This window comes from Microcaecilia unicolor, chromosome 13, assembly GCF_901765095.1.
Source record: "Microcaecilia unicolor chromosome 13, aMicUni1.1, whole genome shotgun sequence".
In the NCBI taxonomy this organism is placed as follows: domain Eukaryota; kingdom Metazoa; phylum Chordata; class Amphibia; order Gymnophiona; family Siphonopidae; genus Microcaecilia; species Microcaecilia unicolor.
Window position 1 is genome coordinate 100,567,956 of NC_044043.1, and position 12,327 is coordinate 100,580,282.

Consider the following 12,327-nt stretch of genomic DNA (forward strand, 5'->3'; position numbering starts at 1 on the left):
GTTTATCCAGTCCTTACATGCACATAAACCCAAAGGATTACCTTAAGGGTGGTTGAACAATTAGGTATAAACTGTGCTGTTTGTTTGTTTTTACTTTACTTGATTTGGACTGCTGTGGGTCCTGCTGATCTGTACAGCTGCAGACTGGAATTTTGGAAGATGGAAATAAGAAAATAAAAATTAAATTCTGGATGTATGCTGTAGAAGTTGTTTACTTTTGCAATCTGTGTATGGATGCCTGTTCCAGCACATGCATGTGATAATTCGATAACTGTCTATACTTATGGCTATGATTTCTGAACATGTGGCATTATTAAAGGACAGACTTTTAAATGCCCAGCTGGATAAATACGGTAATCTTATCATTGTTAAATATGTCAGACATATCCATGTACTTGTCTCACTGTATGTTCAAACATAAGCCACATTGAACCCAAGCTTGCTTAGGATAATGTAGGCCAAAATGGTTTAACCCCCCCCCCCCCCCCCAACCTTTATTTTCCACCACCTTTTAAGACACTGCCTATCCAGCTGGATGGTGATGGCACAAGGAAAGCAAGTTTGGTCCAGTGAAGACTAGTCAAAATAATCTGTTCCTTAGCTGGGCCCTACCATATTGAAAATGTGACCATACTATGTCTCTCTGGATATGTTCCACTAATAAATTAAATGAGTAACTGGCTACCTTGAAAGGATTATATAACCTTTGGCTGCATGACTAGGGCCACAAACATACACATTTATTCAATATCACACTTCCTCATGTACAGCCAGAAAACATTTTAAGGTGGATAGTGTTCACAATGAGCTCCTTTTATTGTCAACCAGATAGAAGAGATAAGAGTTTTCAATTTTAGCAAAGTACAAGTCCACACAAGAGCAAAATGTAACAAAACCAATGGACTGCATTAGAGGGTTATAATTATTTCATTAAGAGTTGTTGCCTCAAGAAGCCTCGGGCTCTAATTTACATAGAGCTCACAGAGGCTGGATTGCTTCATCATCGGCAACAACCCACTAGAGAAAGTAGCCACAGCCCAACAAATATTCACAAAATAATATTTTTCTTTTTTTTCTTTTTCTCTATTCTTCTATTTTTTATATATTGTGATGGGCATTTTCAAAAAATTAGCATATAGTAGCTACTTAGCTTTCACTTAGTCCAGTCCTTCTTGCAATGAGTTGTATCCATAACACGACCCAGACCGACAATGGCCAGCGTTTCGTTGCCTGCGTCAGGGTCAAAAGGGTCTGTGTACAACTCCGTCGAAGGATCTCTTATCAACGGTCCGTTGCTGATAAGAGATCCTTCGACGGAGTTGTACACAGACCCTTTTGACCCTGACGCAGGCAACGAAACGCTGGCCATTGTCGGTCTGGGTCGTGTTATGGATACAACTCATTGCAAGAAGGACTGGACTAAGTGAAAGCTAAGTAGCTACTATATGCTAATTTTTTGAAAATGGCCATCACAATATATAAAAAATAGAAGAATAGAGAAAAAGAAAAAAAATAAAAATATTATTTTGTGAATATTTGTTGGGCTGTGGCTACTTTCTCTAGTGGGTTGTTGCCGATGATGAAGCAATCCAGCCTCTGTGAGCTCTATGTAAATTAGAGCCCGAGGCTTCTTGAGGCAACAACTCTTAATGAAATAATTAAAGAAATACATTTTCAGGTCGGAGAACTGTGCTGATGATATTCTATATATATCTCCTCCATTCTTGTATTAGATATTGAGTTTAAAGGAAGAAGGAGATTTCCTTTGGTATTGTTTATAATTTAGAGGGTTATAGCCCATTTAGTTAAAATAAAAGAGAAGTGCATGAAATAAAATATTTATTTTTGACTTATAAAACCACATCCCTGAAACATAGTAGATGATGGCAGAAAAAGACCTGCATGGTCCATCCAGTCTGCCCAACAAGATAAACTCATATGTGCTACTTTTTGTGTATACCTTACCTTGATTTGTATCTGTAATTTTCAGGGCACAGACCGTAGAAGTCTACCCAGCACTATCCCTGCCTCCCAACCACCAGCCCCACTTCCTACCATCAGCTCTGGCACAGACCGTATAAGTGTGCCCAGCACTATCCCCGCCTCCCAATAGGAATGCTATTCAGAAGGAATGGATCCTAAGGAGCTTAGCCGAGATTGGGTGGCAGAGCCAGCCGGTGGTGGGAGGCGAGGATAGTGCTGGGCAGACTTATACGGTCTGTGCCAGAGCCAGTGGTGGGAGGCGGGGCTGGTGGTTGGGAGGCGGGGATAGTGCTGGGCAGACTTATACAGTCTGTGCCCTGAAGAGGACAGGTACAAATCAAAGTAGGGTATACACAAAAAGTAGCACATATGAGTTTGTCTTGTTGGGCAGACTGGATGGACCATGCAGGTCTTTTTTTCTGCCGTCATTTACTGTTACTATGACGGCAGAAAAAGACCTGCATGGTCCATCCAGTCTGCCCAACAAGACAAACTCATATGTGCTACTTTTTGTGTATACCTTACCTTGATTTGTATCTGTAATTTTCAGGGCACAGACCGTAGAAGTCTACCCAGCACTATTCCTGCCTCCCAACCACCAGCCCCACTTCCTACCATCAGCTCTGGCACAGACCGTATAAGTGTGCCCAGCACTATCCCTGCCTCCCAACCACCGGCTATGCCACCCAATCTCAGCTAAGCTTTTGAGGATCCATTCCCTCGGAACAGGATTCCTTTATGTTTATCTCACGCATGTTTGAATTCCATGACCGTTTTCCTCTCCACCACCTCCTGCGGGAGGACATTCCAAGTATCCACCACTCTCTCCGTGAAAAAATACTTCCTGACATTTTTCTTGAGTCTGCCCCCCTTCAATCTCATTTCATGCCCCCTCTAGTTCTACAATCAGTTTGTGTACCTAAAATGTAAACTTCTACAAAACAGATGAAGATGTGATTCCATGTGCCCCAGTGAAAGGGGAGTTTAATTTTACTTCCATTTCATTTCAGTATATTCCATCTTTATAACACCAGGCTGCCCAAGGAAGATTACAACAACAGTTAAGATGAACTCATCAGGAAACAGGTTATCCTCACTGAAATTTGACCATCTGTATTGTACAGAACAGTATAGAAAAATGATCATAAAATACAGTTTATAATTGCAGTTTCTACCAGCTACAGTCTTGAGTAGAGTGATGTGGTAACCACATTAGTCCACTTTTAAAGGTAATAATATAGAAATAAAACCTAGAAAAGAAAATAAGATAACTTTTTATTGAACTTAATACATTTTGATTAGCTTTCGAAGGTAACCCTTCTTCTTCAGATCAGAAATAAGCAAATGTTGATAAATAACAGTATGTGTAAGTGAAACATCAAAGTATTCCAATGACAGTCTGACAGGAAGAGGATGGGGTGGGTGAGAGCCTCCCTTCTTACGCTTTCCGGCTTCAGGTACATATAATTCTATGCGAGGTTGTAGGGGGTCTGCACCTGGTGATGCTCTGTGTGCCTCCCCCTATCTCTTCAGGGTCTTTGCAGGCCCTCCAGTCAATCTTAGCTTCACATTCTTTGCATTCTGTGAATCTTTTGGTGATTGTAAATTCAAATCTCAATCTGGAGGATAAGAATGCGCCTTTTATAGATTTCTCCTCATTCCTCCAGGAAACACAGTTAAGATTACACTCTTCTACTTCTATCCATGTGGCTGGACATATGATGGATGTTGTTCTTTCTGATGGTCAAGTTTCAGAATCACTTTGTGGTGTACTCAGATCATTTGCTGGTATTTTTCTCTGTGCGATCTAGTGTTGGCTCAGATTTAACACATGGAGGCTGTACAGAATTGTAAATAATTAAATGTCATTATTCAGCTGCTTGCTTCATCAGGCCTCCCAGCTAAGATTACTTCTTTGGTAAGGTATGATCTTTTATGTCAGATTTTTTTTTTTTTTTTTTTGTTACATTTGTACCCCACACTTTCCCCACTCATGGCAGGCGCAATGTGGCTTACATATTGTATACAGGTACTTATTTGTACCTGGGGCAATGGAGGGTTAAGTGACTTGCGCAGAGTCACAAGGAGCTGCCTGTGCCTGAAGTGGGAATTGAACTCAGTTCCTCAGTTCCCCAGACCAAAGTCCACCACCCTAACCACTAGGCCACTCCTCCTCCTGGTGATGATCTGGTGTTGGGTCAGTAGCAGCCAGTACTGGTTGTATCCTCTTCGATGCAGAATCCTCAGGTTTCCTCAGAGTTGTTCTTTTCGAATGTCGCTCATGCAACTACTGCCCTACATGACCTTTTTTCCTCTGTAGTGGTGAAGAGCTGTGGGTCACTTTTTCTTCCATTTATTCGGCAAATGTTTTAACTGAATTTTACACAAGGTCTGGTTCCTGCTGCTTGAAAAGTGGCAGCTATTAGGCCCCATCCTAAAGATCTCCATTTGGGGAGGGATGTTGCCTCAAATTATAGGCCTACATCACACCTTCCATGCAGACAGATAGGTGGCAGATTAAATTCTTTCACTGAGAAGAACGCCATTCTGCACCCCAATGAAACAGAGTTTCGTCCTTTTCATAACACAGAGACTGAACTACTGGGGTTGATACTAGAGTCAAGGCTGCATTATGTCTGGGTAGGGTTGTAGTGCTTCTCTCGTTGGACATCTCAGCAGCCTTTGACCTGGTAGATCATCACTTACTTCTGGATAGGCTCCATGCTATAGGGAGCACAAGACCTGTGTTGGCATGGTTTAAAGTCATACCTTAGTGGTAGATCTTTCAGAGTTCTTTGGTATAATGAATATTCATGTTTTTTTCTTCTCCTAGTGGAGTTCCACAAGGTTCATTTTTGGCACCCACACTGTATTTTATGGGGCCTTTAGCAGGGCTGATCCTATAGACAGACACTGGCTCCCTATCCGTTTTTGCATCCTGTTCAAACTTCTACTAACCTATAAATGTACTCACTCTGCTGCTCCCCAGTATCTCTCCACACTCGTCCTTCCCTACACCCCTTCCCGTGCACTCCGCTCCATGGATAAATCCTTCTTATCTGTTCCCTTCTCCACTACTGCCAACTCCAGACTTCGCGCCTTCTGTCTCGCTGCACCCTACGCCTGGAATAAACTTCCTGAGCCCCTGCCCCATCCTTGGCCACCTTTAAATCTAGACTGAAAGCCCACCTCTTTAACATTGCTTTTGACTCATAACCACTTGCCTCCACCTACCCTCCTCTCTTCCTTCCCGTTCACATTAATTGATTTGATTTGCTTACTTTATTTTTTGTCTATTAGATTGCAAGCTCTTTGAGCAGGGACTGTCTTTCTTCTATGTTTGTGCAGCGCTGCGTATGCCTTGTAGCGCTATAGAAATGCTAAATAGTAGTAGTAGTAGTCTCTTGTAATCAGAGGTGATATTGTGATGTCATAATGCCTCAGGCCACCAATAAGAGCCAACCTCATCAGTGATGTCACAATGGCTTGATTGTCCTATACTTGGCTCACTTTTATTACATAGCTCTTTGAGCAGGGACTGTCTTTCTTCTATGTTTGTGCAGCGCTGCGTATGGCTTGTAGCGCTATAGAAATGCTAAATAGTAGTAGTAGTAGTAGTAGATGGAGAGAGAGATGCAGATGACATCCAGATTTTGATGACATTTGACAATGAGGATATTTATTTATTTTATTGCATTTGTATCCCACATTTTCCCACCTTTTTGCAGGCTCAGTGTGGCTTACAATAAGATATGAATAATAGAAATACATTTGTTACAACTTGGTTATGGAATACATTGTGCAGAGTTGTGCAAGACATTCGGATATCGTTAGGAATATAACAATGGGACATCAACATAGAAACATAGAAAGGAGACAGTGGGACAATGGATTGCGGGATGAGGGATCGGAAGTGGATATATGTTGCATTGATGAACAGTGAGTATGGACTCTATGTGTTTTGGTTCTTTCCGTAAGTTTGTTCAAACAGGTGAGTCTTCAGTAGTTTTCGGAAGGAAGCTTGTTCGTTAATCACTCTTAGGTTGCGCGGTAGTGTATTCCAAGCCTGCGTGCTCATGTGGGAAAAGGTTGACGCGTGTAGCGTCTTGTATTTCAGGCCCTTGCAAGTGGGGAAGTGGAGGTTGAGGTATGTTTGGGATGACCTTTTAGCGTTTCTGGGTGGTAGGTCTATTAGATCAGACATGTATGCTGGGGCTTCGCCGTAAACGATCTTATGGACTAGTGTGCAAACTTTAAAAGTAACGCGTTCCTTAAGTGGAAGCCAATGTAATTTCTCTCGTAGTGGTTTCGCCCTTTCATATCTTGGTTTTCCAAGGATGAGCCTGGCTGCTGTGTTCTGGGCTGTTTGAAGTTTCCTTAGTATGTGCTCTTTGCAGCCCGCGTATAGTGAGTTGCAGTAATCCAGGTGGCTGAGGACGAGGGATTGCACTAGGCTGCGGAAGACGAATCTTGGGAAGAATGGTCTTATCCTTTTCAATTTCCACATGCCGTAGAACATCTTCTTGGTTGTGTTGTTTGCGTGGGTTTCAAGTGTTAGGTGGCGGTCAATAGTGACTCCAAGGATTTTTAGCGTTTCTGAGACTGGGAGGTTTAGGGTTGGTGTGTTTATAGTGTTGAATTCATTTGTGTTGTATTGGGAGGTGAGTATCAGGCATCGGGTTTTTTCTGCGTTTAATTTCAGGCGGAATGCACCTGCCCATGTGTTCATGACGTGTAGACTTTGATTGATTTCGTTGGAGATTTCTTTGGTGTCTTGTTTGAATGGGATGTATATTGTTACATCATCGGCGTATATATATGGGTTGAGGTTATGGTTGGTAAGAGTTTTGCTAAAGGGATCATCATTAGGTTGAAAATAGTTGGTGAAAGAGGTGATCCTTGTGGGACTCCACATTCCGGTGTCCATGCCTTGGACGTGGTTGAAATAGATGTGACTTGATACGAACATAGGGTTAGGAAGCCCTTGAACCAGTTCAGGACATTTCCTCCTATGCCAAAGTGTTCAAGTATGTGTAGTAGGATTCCATGGTCAACCATGTCGAAGGCGCTTGACATGTCAAATTGCAGGAGTATATTGTTGCCAGTTGCGATTATTTGTTTGAATTTGGTCATAAGGGTGATTAATACTGTTTCTGTGCTATGATTCAATCAGAATCCTGATTGGGCGTCATGTAGTATTGAATGTTTGTCTAGATAGTTTGTGAGTTGTTTAGTTACCATACCTTCAGTTATCTTGGTTATTAGTGGTATGGATGCTATTGGCCTGTAGTTGGTTATTTCGCTCGTGTTTTTCTTTGTATCTTTAGGAATTGGGGTGAGTAAGATTTTTCCTTTCTCTTTTGGGAAGAGTCCATTTTGTAGCATGTAGTTTATGTGGTTTGTTAGGTCTATTATGAATTTCTGAGGAGCAGATTTCATGGAGACGTTGCCCCGTCTGAATTCTCACCTTGCTGTAATTGCTAATTAGCTACAACAGCATATGATGCAATTAAGGCACTGTGTTGTTGGTTTTTTTTTTTTTGTAGTAAGGTGGAGCCTCACATAACCCCTAATTTACCTCCGTTTATAAAGTCTTGTGGTAATGCTAACAAATGGGCTGTGTTGGCATTATTGCATGACTTTGTAAACAGGGGCATTAAATTTGATCCTACCCTCAGTTGACAGCCAGTGTAATTTAAGGTTCAGATTTAATACATTTGCTTAACCGCTCAAGGAAGCAAAGTCCATCAAAGCGGGGTACATGAAAAAAAAAAAATACATAACAGAAAAGAATTCGGGCACGGGCAGCTCCTTGTGACTCTGGGCAAGTCACTTAACCCTCCATTGCCCCATGTAAGCTGCATTGAGCCTGCCATGAGTGGGAAAGCGCAGGGTACAAATGTAACCAAAATAAAATAGATACTATTGGAGATTCTACATGGAATGCTGCTATTCCACTAGCAACATTCCATGTAGAAGGCTGCGCAGGCTTCTGTTTCTGTGAGTCTGACGTGCAGGACGTCAGACTCACAGAAGCAGAAGCCTGCGCGGCCACATTGGTGATCTGCAAGGGCCGACTTCTACATGGAATGTTGCTAGTGGAATAGCAACATTCCATGTAGAATCTCAAATAGTAGCAACAGTGGAGGAGTGGCCTAGTGGTTAGGGTGGTGGACTTTGGTCCTGGGGAACTGAGGAACTGAGTTTGATTCCTACTTCAGGCACAGGCAGCTCCTTGTGACTCTGGGCAAGTCACTTAACCCTCCATTGCCCCACGTAAGCCGCATTGAGCCTGCCATGAGTGGGAAAGTGCGGGATACAAATGTAACTAAAATAAATAAAATAAAAATTTGTATCCCACATTGTCCCATTGCAGGCTCAATGTGGCTTACAATTCATCGTGGATACTGGAAATAGAAGAGTATACATTTGGTTTTACAGAAAGCTTTGGGTACATGATGGTGAAATACATGATAGTGTTAGAGCAAAGACATTAAAGAGCATAAAGAACATTTCTGGATATCATTAAAGAATGAACAGTTACATGTGTTGATCTTTGTGGTATATTCTGTCGAAGAGATAAGTTTTCAGCAGTTTGCGTAAGTTGGTCATTTCATAGACCGTTTTCAGGTTACGTAGCAGCGCATTCCAGAACTGTGTGCTTGTACAGGAGAAAGTTGATGCATGCATTAATTTGTATTTCAAGCCTTTACCGAGCTGGTGGTGGGAGGCAGGGCTGGTGGGTGGGAGGCAGGGATAGTGCTGGGCAGACTTATATGGTCTGTGCCAGAGCCGGTGGTTGGGAGGCGGGGCTGGTGGTTGGGAGGCGGGGCTAGCGCTGGGTAGACTTATATGGTCTGTGCCAGAGCCGGTGGTTGGGAGGCGGGGATAGTGCTGGGCAGACTTGTACGGTCTGTGCCCTGAAGAGCACAAGTACAAATCAAAGTAGGGTATACACAAAAAGTAGCACATATGAGTTATCTTGTTGGGCAGACTGGATGGACCGTGCAGGTCTTTTTCTGCCATCATCTACTATGTAACTCCAAGATCATGATAGGATAGCAAATAACATAAAAAGTGTTGTCTGCTACCATGGCGCCAGGTCCTGGCCCATAACCCCCCCCCCCCCACACACACAACCAAACAGCCAACCCAGCTTAACTCACAATCAAGCGGGTCATGGATCAGCAGATAAAGCCTCTCAGGGAAAAAAAATGAGTCTTAAGTAACATCTCAAAAACAGGCAAGGACACTTCAAAATGCAAAAACATTGGAAGCTGGTTCCAAAGCTCTGGGCCCACCACTTTAAACACGGAATTCCTATAGGTTGGCAAAGAGACTTGGTGGAAGGATGGCAATGACAGCAAATGCTGTTGAGCTGAGCGAAGTAAATGTGGTGGAACATAAGGAATAAAATATTTAGCAAATTCTGGAAGACTCACCCAAAGGAGATTATGCACCAAAAGCAGAGTTTGATATAAAACTCAGAAATTAACAGGTAACCAATGTACCAACACTAAAAGCCAACAGCCCGTGATCAAGTTTTCTCTTCCCCATTAACAATTTCACTGCAGTGTTCTGCATCAGCTATAAATAATTTAGTTCTCTTTGACAAATCCCCTTAAAGAATTACAATAATCTATATGCATTAAGACCAAAGCATGCAAGTAATTGAATGTTCCCTTCTCTAACAAATATTGAATATGAATGAATGTCTCAATTAAAAAAAAAACACACCTTCGAACCACTGTTGCAATATGTGAAGGAAAAGACAAATCAGAACCTAACAAAACTCCCCAAACCCTAAGTTCAGCATCCATTGGGACCTGCACACCACAAATGGAGAAGGAACCCGGATCAAAAAAATCAGTGCCTTACATGATAAACCTGGTTAGTCACTTAAGTTATCCTACTGTGAAGGTTAAATTTGTAAAAATGTTATCTTTTTCGTATCAGACTGTTGCTCTGGAATTTTCTACCACGACATCATATAAAGTAGAAATTATTCAGTTTTTAGACGGTTGCTTAACATTTTTTACGTTTGTAAATATGTTGTATCTGGAGCTAAACGAGATCACTGTTAAAAATAATTAAACGATTTGTTCAAAGAGCCGTCCTATTGTAACCAGCAGTGAACTACTTTGGTATCTGCGGGCTATATATAATCTTTGTATAATATAATGCTTATTCATTATATAGCAAATGTGTTGGATGAGTTTTATTATTATTTGAATTCACGTCGCCACAAGTTTAAAATCTGAAAACAGAAAATACATTTAATCAGTAGAAATATATAAGAAAACCATATCACATATTCAAATGCAATAGTTAAGAAAGAAATTTTACATATGACAAATTACAAAATAACCCCATTAAGAGGGCAAGAAAAGGAAAGTCGGAAGCCACTATCTGAATAAAATCCCAATAATAAATTCTAGTAATTTCTTAACAGAGCAGAGACATTAAAAGCTTCTAAAGAGACTTCTCACTTCAATTAGCAGGTGTATTATCCACAGTGCTTTTTTTTGAGGGAGTACTTGGAGGTACTGAGTGCCACCACCTTTTCCATTGTCTGCTAAAATTGACCCATTGTTCCCAAGTTTTAACAAAAGAGCTTAGGCTCTACACACAAATTCAGCTTTGTCATAGATTCTGTGACTGGATGCAGGGGGCCTGGCTATTGTGGGGTGGGTCCCTCAGTGATCACCCCACCCCTGAAGGGTGGCCTGGCATTTGAGTACCGGCACCTTTTTCACTAGAAAAAAACTCACTGGTTATCCACTATAAGAGATGAGAAGAGATGGCAATGGAGACCAGTTGAGACCTGGTCTCAACAAAATTATTCAAATGAATTGGATCCACAAACACAAATTTTACTCCCAAACGTAATACATGTACACGAGTATTGTAGGAGAAAAGGTCCGTCCTTGGGCTACCAACTAAGGTCTAAGGACCAAAAAGGATTCCTGCTAAGTTGCTTTTTTTTCCCCTAGAGAAGTCAGGAAATACAGAAACTTTGTGATGCAAACACACCATATCTTTATAGTGGAAATGGAAGTATAGAACCCAAATACGGTCTGGATCTAAGGCAAAGGTAAGGATGAGGGTAGCTTTAGATAATACAGCCTGGGAATTCTCTAACAAGTCTATTGAATTTAGACAAACAACTTCCCTTCCTCCCCATCTTCAGTAGGGCCACAACCTCTTTCACCAACATAGTATTCATAAAGATCTTTAAACTTTCATTAAGATATTTCTTCAGGATTTCCAATGGTGATAGTACTGATGATTTAGGGAAGCTTCAGAAACAGAGGCTTAAACACTTCTCTGAGTTCTCCAACATTTCCAACTTCCTCAGGGTTATTTTAAGCATTCTAAATCGCTAAAATTGCAGCATCATATACGTAGGTTGCAAAAACTCAAGAAAAAGGTACAGTATGGGGGGGGGGGGGGGGGGGGGGGTGAAGTACTTGTGTACAAAAAACGAGCAACTATTTTTCTTGAGTCAGCACTCAAGGAAAATATCTAGGTGTAATTGTAGATGATACACTGAAATCTTTTGCCCAGTGTGTGGCAGTGGCCAAAAAATTTAAACAGGATGCTCTATAGGAATTATTAGGAAACGGATGCAAAATAAGACCAGGGTTATAATGCCTCTGTATCACTCTATGGTGCGACCACACCTCGAGTGTTGTGTTCAATTCTGGTCGCCATATCTCAAAACAAGTGTGAACAAAATTATAAGAGATGGAACTCCTCCCATATGAGGAAAGGCTAAAGAGGTTAGGGTTCTTCAGCATAGACGAGAGATGGCTGAGGGGGGATATGATTGATGTCTGTGTAGAACAGGTAGAAGTGAATCAATTTTTCACTCTTTCAAAAAGTAATAAGATCAGGGGACACTATGAAATTACATGGAAATATTTTTTGCACTCAAAGAATAGTTAAGCTCTGGAACTCGCTGCAGGACAGCGGTTAGTGTATCTGGGTTAAAAAAAAAGTTTGGAGAAGTTCCTGGAGGAAAAGTCCATAGTCTTATGGAGATGACATGGTGGAAGCCACCACTTGCTCCAGGATTGGTAGCTTGGAATGTTGTTACTAACTGGGTTTCTGCTAAGCACTTGTGACCTGGATTGGCCACTGTTGGAAGCAGGATACTGGTCTAGATGGACCATTGGTCTGACCCAGTATGGCTATTTTTATGTTCTTATAAATGCAAGGGACAGGTCACACATTTTTACACCTGCTACTGACCTACACTCGTGTTCTACAACGGAATCTGAGTGCCACATTCTATTCTGGAATTCACTCGGCATGCTGCAGCTTGGCACCCATTGCAGAAGT